Raw genomic sequence first — 7,802 nt, forward strand, 5'->3', positions numbered from 1 at the left:
TCAGCATCACAAACACCCCCAGCTTGAGGGAATGGGATGTGGAACAGAGTAGAGGAGGAGGGCATTTTATGCACATTTTGCATGGGTTGGCTAGGAACCCAGCCCAAGACAGAATAGCACAGTGGTTCTCAAAGTGTGGATTCTGGACCAGCGGCACTGACATCGTCTGGGCTCTTGGCCTCTTGCAGGATAGATGGTGTCCCTCTGTGGGAAGAACAGTTCGGTGTAGAAATTCCATAAAGAGGACGTCTTACTGAAAAGAGAACATTTATTGAGCATGCTCAGTGTCCAAGAGTGGGCACTATGACATTTAATCCTCAACAGCCACCCTCAAGACTAGTATTATTGTTTTTATTATTCTCCCTCTAAGGGCTCATCACAGAAAGGTTAAGTACTGTGGACAAAAAAAGGGGTTCTATGGAAAGTAACCACACAGAGTGATCTGATCATAAATTATAAGGGCAGGTCATGATGGGTAGTCACTCCCTAAGCATAAAACATTTTTAGCAAAAGATTTATCTTTGCCTTAAGCCAGCCCTGTTCATTCTTCTTGTGCATCTAGGTTAACACACCTTTGAAATAATCATAACCACTCCCAAGAGAGCACGTAATCTTGTTAACTACCCTGTATTACAATCCCCACCTTGCTTTCTCCTACCTCTATGTGATCTTCCTTAAGTTTTCTTCTTAATTTCAAATGCGTAAAAGAAAGAGCAAAATTGTCCTCCAAAGTATTTGAGTTCTTGCTTCCTGGCAACTGTCGTCAGTTTTGGCTCAAATAAACTCATAAAAATTCTCTACAGGTTTGGATGTTTCTTACACTGACAGTGCCTTCCCTTGCCTTCGGTCACAGGGTTCCCTGGTCGATGTGATTGTCAGACCATCCCTAATGTCTTTGCCATCATGCTAGACAGTGGTTCTCAAACTTGAGTATGATTCGGAATCACCTGGAGCTCTTGGTAAAACAAATTGCTGGCTCCTCCCCCAGAGTTTCTCATTCAGTAGGTCTGGGATGGGGCCCCAACACATATATTCCTAACAAGTTCTCAGCAGCAGCAGCTGCTGCTGCTGCTCCAAGAACCATGCTTTGGGAACGACTGCTGGGCTAGGATCCAGATCCCACCCGACTCCACCCATGCTGGACGGGTAATAATCATACCAGCCCCACAATGACAGCCTTGTGAGATGCCAATGAGATGATGGGAGTGAAAGAGCTTTGTCAGCTGCACGGGTGAATGGCTCTGGTCGGTAACCTGCCTGAGCTGGTCTCTGGAGTCTGGGATACAGGTTGGGAGCACCAAAGCCATCTGGAGACCTTTTACAGCCCATCTTAATTCTGGGCCACTTCTCATGGGAGAAAGCCAGCTTCTGAGGCCTCAGGCCAGCAGCCCCTCCTGCCACCTACGTCTCCTCCCTCACCTCAGGCAGCCTGCTGGGCAGTGCCCTAACAGGTGGCTGGCCTGGCCACTTCTCCAGGGGCCTGCAAGTCCAGGCAAGCTGGGATAGCATCAAGCCTGTGATTCAGGGCCTGGGGCTGGATCCTGCCCACCTCCAGTGTGAGACTCAGAGGCCACGACTATCCTTCTTTGAGCCTCAGGTTGTTCTTCACTAAATAGGCACAACATCTGCAGAGATTCGTGCAAATTCAAGAGCCAGTAGTTTTAACAGCTTGGCATTGAGCCCAGCCCCTGGCGAGAGTTCATCAGTGGTAGCTGTTAGTATTTTCAAAAAGTGCTTGGGCCCAAGCTTATAGAGGTCCGGACTTGGAACTCAAATCGCTCCCACGCCTTTCCCCGGGTGCACCCGGATACAGCCGCCCTGGAATGCCAGGGTGGGGGGCCGAGGCCTGCCAGCTCGGGGTTGGAGCTGGGGTTGGCAGGGCAGAGCAGGATTAGGGAGGTGCTGAGGCAGGCGAAAGGGCGTGCCTGGGGCGTGGTTTCACCTGAGGGCCAGGGGGCGGGTAAGCTGGGAGGAGAATGTGACCGAGGAAGGGCGGTGGGAGGGCCTGGGGGTACGGCCAGCGGCCTGGGAGGGGCCTGGGAAGTACGAAGAAGACCGAGGAGGTGTGGGGCCGTTAGGGAGCATTGTGAGTGGGGCTTCCCACCCAGCAAAGCTCGACCACGGGGCCCGGCCAGGCCGGAATCAAGCTTTATCTAGGCAAGGCCCAGAGGCTTGAGGGCCTCTGAGGGCAGGGCCGAGGAGGCGGGCCCAGGGGCGGACCTCATCGTCCATGTGCCTGGGGACGCGGCTGGCGGGATAGATTAGGAGGCCATGGAGGGGCGGGGCCAGGGGCGGGGCTGGTCGTGAGAGCTGGGAGGCCGTGGTGGGCGGAGCCTTGTCCGGCTCGGCTGGTAGACGGTGTTCTTGCAGAGCCTGGGGGCGGGGCTGGCGGACCGAGTCGTGAAGCCAGGGGGCGTGTCTAGGGCGTGTCCTCAGGCGGGGGCGGGGCTCAGCCGAGGCCGTTGCCTTCCCGGAGGACCGTCGGGAGGGGGACTGTGGAGTGACTGAGCCCAGCGCTGCGCAGTCGAAAGCTGACTGAGGCGCGAGCGGGAGACTCCAGGCTTGCAGCGCAGAGCAAAAAGCAGAGCCAGCAGGTGAGAAAGGGTCAGGGGGAGGCCAGCTGGACAACCAGTAGCAAAGCTAGTTTTCGCCCCCGTTTCCAGAGAATGCTTGGGCAGCTTTCTTGCAACAAGTGACAGGTCGGGCCACGAAGGCAGCTGGTGGATGAGAAGGAGCAAAAGTTCCCCGGCTCCGCCATGCACCAGCTGTGTGACTCCCGGCCCGGCCCCCCACCGGCTCTGGACCTCTCCGGTTCCAGTAAAAGGAGGAGGCTGAACCAGGTGAACTCCATAGTCGCGTTGCTCTTTCTCACTAAAACCCAGGAAGATGAGGTCTGGCAGGTGAGAGCCGACTGCAGTTCAGCCACAGGTATTAAGATCGCGCTGCCCAGACAGCAGTTTCTCTGCCTGCAGAGTGGCACTGAGCAAAAGGAAGTTCCTGTGAGTGTGACGCGAATTGCCTTAGAGGTCACACTGGTTACTTGGATGGGGCTTGAACCCACAAACATAGGGGGAGTGGAGCCCAGGTCAGGGAGGTTTCAGTCTCCCCTTCGCGGCAACTCTGAGACGCACTATAACTTTGGGTGGGAAACTCAACGGGGCTTTTGTCCTGCCTCAAGGGCTTTTCCAGGTGAGTTAGCCTGGGAGGCCTGGGGTGGAAAGCAGGGGACGAGTTTGCATCCGGGTGAGTGGGGGAGAGAAGGGAAAACCCCGCCTAACTTTGGGTCCAGAGTCAAGCCCAGGGCCTGGGGCTCTTGCTGCATGCCCAGGATTACTTCCTGGGTCTGGAGGCTTCTGTCCTTGGTGGCGGCAGGTGCTCTGTGCCAGGACTGTGGTAGCTGGGCAGCCTAGTTCAGTGGTCAAGGGCTTGGGCTTTGGAACCAAACTGATTCGGATTCCACTCCCTTTCCAAGCTTCAGTTTCCTCATCTGTAAAATGGGGATAATGACAATACCTAATGGCAGTAGTAAGGAATTGATGGAATAATGTGTATACAGTGCTTAGCAAGGCTCCAGGAACCCAGCGAGGCCTCACTACATGACAGCTGCTCTGATGTGATGGGCAGATGGTGGGCTGGCTTCCTGCCTGGGAATGAGCCTGTTTTTCGAAGGTCAGAGGCTGGCTACATCCCCTTCTGACCTTATGAGAGCCAGAAATTGCCGACTTCCACTAACATCACTTTGTCCATTTTGGGATTGGTTCAGAGTGTCATCTGGACCAGAGTGGCTGAGTTTTCCATAATATTGCTTGAGGTTGGTGGGCGTCCAATTAAATAAACGCAAAAATGTTTACTGAGCACCTACTATATATTAGATGGCTCAAGGGGATACAGAGATACAGAGGACCTGGCCTCTGCCTTTGTTTCGAGTTGCTGACAATGAGGGCTCCCCATCCTCACTCACCAGGCCCCTGCCGGAGAGGATAACTCACACCCAGGGCTCAGGGCCAGATGAGATTTCATGGGTCTGTACTGCTCTGGTGGCTGGAATCCAGCTCTCAAATTGCACGCTTGGCTTGGGCTGGAGGTGAGGAGCAGTGTGGGCACCTGTCGTCTGTTTGATCAGGTTGGGCACTGAAGGAGACTGGGATTGCTGCATGCTGGCTCCCTGCATCTCCTGGGAAGATGGGCCCTACACTTTGGAACCAGTTGGAAAGTGTTATGGGACAGACTGATTGAAGGCTGCACTATGTGGAGGAGAGTATGTGTGTTTGTCTGTAAAGGTGGGGTGTACTTAGAAGAAGTGAGACACTGGAAACAGGGCAGAGGGCGAGGGAGATTCCTGGAGTTGGCGAGATTGGGGCATCTGGGCTCCCAAGTTGTAGTTGGGCTTAGATCAACTTGGGGCCACAGACTCCCCTGTCCAAGTATTCGAATGGCATAAGATTAAAGTTTGGTATTGTGGGGAGGGAGAGGGTCAGTAGGTGGTGTCTGTCAGGGGAGAAAATTTTCATTTCAAACAGTGCTTAGTAAGCATCTACTGGAAAGTCCTCCCCACCACCACCCACCCCACATGAGGAATGACAAATGATGACACATTGATCCCATCCTTAGTTGCTTAATGTCTGGGAAGAAACTAAGACAAAGCTACCAGTGACTCTGATAGGAGATAAAAGAAGAAAAGATTAGAGGGGTCTTCAGGAAAGCTTCATGGAGGAGGTGGAATTTTGGGTGGGCTTTAAGGATTGGGAGGGTTTCAGCAGACACAACAGAAGACAATGTTTTGGGCAGAGGAAAATGTCTAGGCAAAGCCAAGGAGCTTAGAGTGTTCAAGGAATTTTTAAGAAACTGATGGGTTGGTACCATGCAGGAGTGTGAAGGGGGAATGGTAGATTGGATTAACTTGTGGAGAACCTTGAATGCCAAGGTGAGATGTTTGGATTTGATTTGTAGAAAGTGAGAGCCACTGAAGATTTCTGAGCAGGGAAGTGACACAGTCAGAGTGACACTTTAGGAAAGGCGGACAGTCGTCTAGATGTGCTGGAGTGGGTGACCCAGTAGCCAAGGGATAATGAACCGATTGCAGAGGTAACAGGGAAGAAGGGCCTGGGGGCGTCTGGGGGCATCTGGGGGTATCTGCAGCTGGGGTAAAGAAAAGGCACCATCGGAAAGGTGGGAGGGGACCCAGGGCAGTGTGGGAATGGAGAGCGTCCCAGTGAATGGCCTGTGTTTCTTTCTGTTCCCCACCCAGCCTAGACCATGGTGCGTAGCAGGGGCTCAGGAAGGTGGTGGATTGGGTGGGTGCGGAGCACTGGGGAGGGTGATGAGTGCTACAGGGTGATAGAGAGGTAGCCGCCCAAGGAAACCCTGTGTTTGCCCATGATGGGGAAACATGTGGCAGAGCTTGAGCCAGTCCGTGGTGAGTTTGGGAGCAGGGTGGGTGGGAAGAAGCGCCTTCGGCTCACTCCCTCCTAACCCCAGCTTAGGGAGAGCTGGGGTGAGAGGTTAGCCAGTGGGGGCACAAATTTCCCATGTGCAGGGTTGGATTTTGGTTCCCCAGGGGCTCCTCTGAAGTTTCTGCCATGTGGGGCAGTCCCCTCTCTCTTGAGGCCTCAGACTTTAAAGCCACTGCTTGGAAGCTTCTCCTCCCCATTTACCCCTACCTACTCCACTCTCTTGACCCTGAGACCCAATTCCTGTTCCCCCTGAGGACCAGACAGCCCCCTTCTGGCACAGGGCTCCGCTGACCCAAGGCCTGAGCATTCCTTTGGGTTTGGAGTGTCTCGGGCCAGCTGGCACCTCCTGATTTTGGCTCGGCCTTAACCCCTTGCTCCAAACTGTTATACCCACTTCCTTCACCCCACAGGAAGGTTATGATTTAGTCAAGAGCATCCAACCATCAGGAATTGGCTCTGGGAGAGGCAGGAGAGAGGGAAGAGCCTGGGCCCCTCTGTGGAACGGAGTGGGGCCATGGGTGGGGAGCAGGTTTAATCTCAGCAGGACCTGCCCTGCCTACCCGCTTCCCCTCCTCTGAGCCTGGATCTGAGGAGCCAGGAGGGAAGCCCAAAGGTAAACATAAGTGGTGTGCTCTGCCTTGCTTCCCTCTTCCCTTCACGTGGCTGCTGTGAGGGGGGAGGCCAGCCACGGGCCCGGTTGGTGTCTGAGGGCCCGCTGGCTCCTGACTCACTCTCGGGGGGCTGGTTCCTGACTCACTCTCAGGGCTTCCCCTACACCGTGGTTTTCCTGTCAGCAGCTGATTCACTCTGCGCAGACATGGAGAAACTGCTGAGGGGAGGGAAGAGGCCAGCATTCTAGTTTCTTGAAGTTAGTTCCAGCTCTTCTGTTTACAGGCCGTGGGACCTTCCGTAAGTTCCTTTTCCTCTCTGGTCTTCGCTTCCGTGCTCTGCTGACTCCTTTTCACTTGGCTCGCAGGGGTTCTGTAACCCAGGATCTGTCATTTGTAAAGTAGGGCACATGTGAGTGCACACCCGTGTGTGTATGTGTGTATGTGCACACACACACACACATACAACACAGGCTCTCCATGCAGAGTGGAAGTGGACGATTCCTCTCAAACATGCAGCACTTGGTCCCACCTGCTCACCTTTGCTTACCTCCCACCGGAAGTACCCTCACCTCCCTTCTGCCTGTCTGCAGATAGGGACATGGTGTAGCATGGTGGTGAAGAGTTGGACTTGGAGCCGGAACCTTGGCCCTGCCCATTCCTAGCTATGTGACCCTTTCTGAGCCTCAGTTTCTGAATCTGAAAATTGGGATGATAATTATAACTACCTCTCTGTGGGGTGCGAGATAAAACAAAAAGTACATGTGAGGCTTAGCAACTCTCTCCCCAGCTCACAGTGACTGCTCCATAAATGTGAGCTGTTGTTCTTTGCTTCCTCTGGCCTGTCCTTCAAAGCTTGTACCAGGCTGCTTTTCAGGCCTCCAGAACATTCTCCAGAGTACCTGCCTTCTTCATGGGCCCTCTGTGCCTCTCCAACGTAGGTGTGTACGTGCCACAAGATGCTAATCATTTCCGGCCGTGGTGACCCCTGGCTCTTTGTGGGGGTAGCTGGATTTCCCCACCGTGACTCGAAGCTTCCTGAGGGGGAGGTAGGTCTGAATGCCAGTGGCAGACTTTCTCCATACCCCCTCCGTTCCCTCCTTCCTCTCTCTCCATGTTTGTCTGTACCAAGTACTTCCCTCTTTGCTGCTGTTTTGTGTCACATGGAGTGTCTCCGTGAATCTTCCCAGGCAGGGACTCCCCTGTGCATTTCTGTGTCTTTGACTCCTGGCTCAAGGCTGGCACACAGCAGACACTCAAGAAACAATGGTTAAATGAATATGTAAGTGATTCTCTTCGGGGTGGCCCCGCAGGACCCAGCTTGGTGCCAGATCTTCTGTGACAAAGGTGGAGCCAGGAAGCAGAGTCCGATACCCCTGTCTTGCCTTCAGTCCTGCCCGCCTGGCTCCTGGAAGCTGGGACCAGGCAGGTGGAAATTGTCTGCCATCCTGGGATTGCTTCACTTGAGGCTTCGGCTTTCCTGGTGAGCCCTGCCTTCCCCGTCCTGAGAGAGAAACAGCTGGACTTTCTCAAGCCCCAGCCTGGTGAGGGGCCACTCTGGCCCTTAGTGAACCCTGACTCAGCCAGAAAAGGCACCTTCAAGTCAGCAGTTATTTGCAGAAAGTGCTACTGCCCTGTGAGGGCCCGGGCTCAGGGCTCGGGGAATGGGCAGGGGCTACCCAGGAGGCCCGGCCCTGACATTATCTCTCCAGACCACCAGCTAGGAAGCTCTGGGAAGCAC

General features: G+C 54.3%; 1 protein-coding gene across 6 annotated transcripts in view; it reads left to right on the forward strand.

Moving 5' to 3' along the window:
* The first annotated feature begins 2,457 nt into the window (after positions 1-2,457).
* The window catches only part of CD82 (CD82 molecule), a 51,204-nt gene continuing 45,859 nt past the window's right edge, over positions 2,458-7,802 (forward strand). For 2 of the 6 annotated variants that reach the window (XM_006908057.3, XM_006908056.3), the window contains exon 1: positions 2,459-2,594. The gene's annotated coding sequence lies outside the window, so the exon portion shown is untranslated. Of the gene's footprint in view, positions 2,595-6,250; positions 6,363-7,002; positions 7,111-7,802 lie in introns of those variants that run through there. The other 4 variants (XM_015586329.2, XM_015586330.2, XM_025044168.1 and 1 more) reach the window with 3 other exon arrangements.

Source organism: Pteropus alecto, unplaced genomic scaffold, assembly GCF_000325575.1.
Source record: "Pteropus alecto unplaced genomic scaffold, ASM32557v1 scaffold71, whole genome shotgun sequence".
NCBI lineage: Eukaryota > Metazoa > Chordata > Mammalia > Chiroptera > Pteropodidae > Pteropus > Pteropus alecto.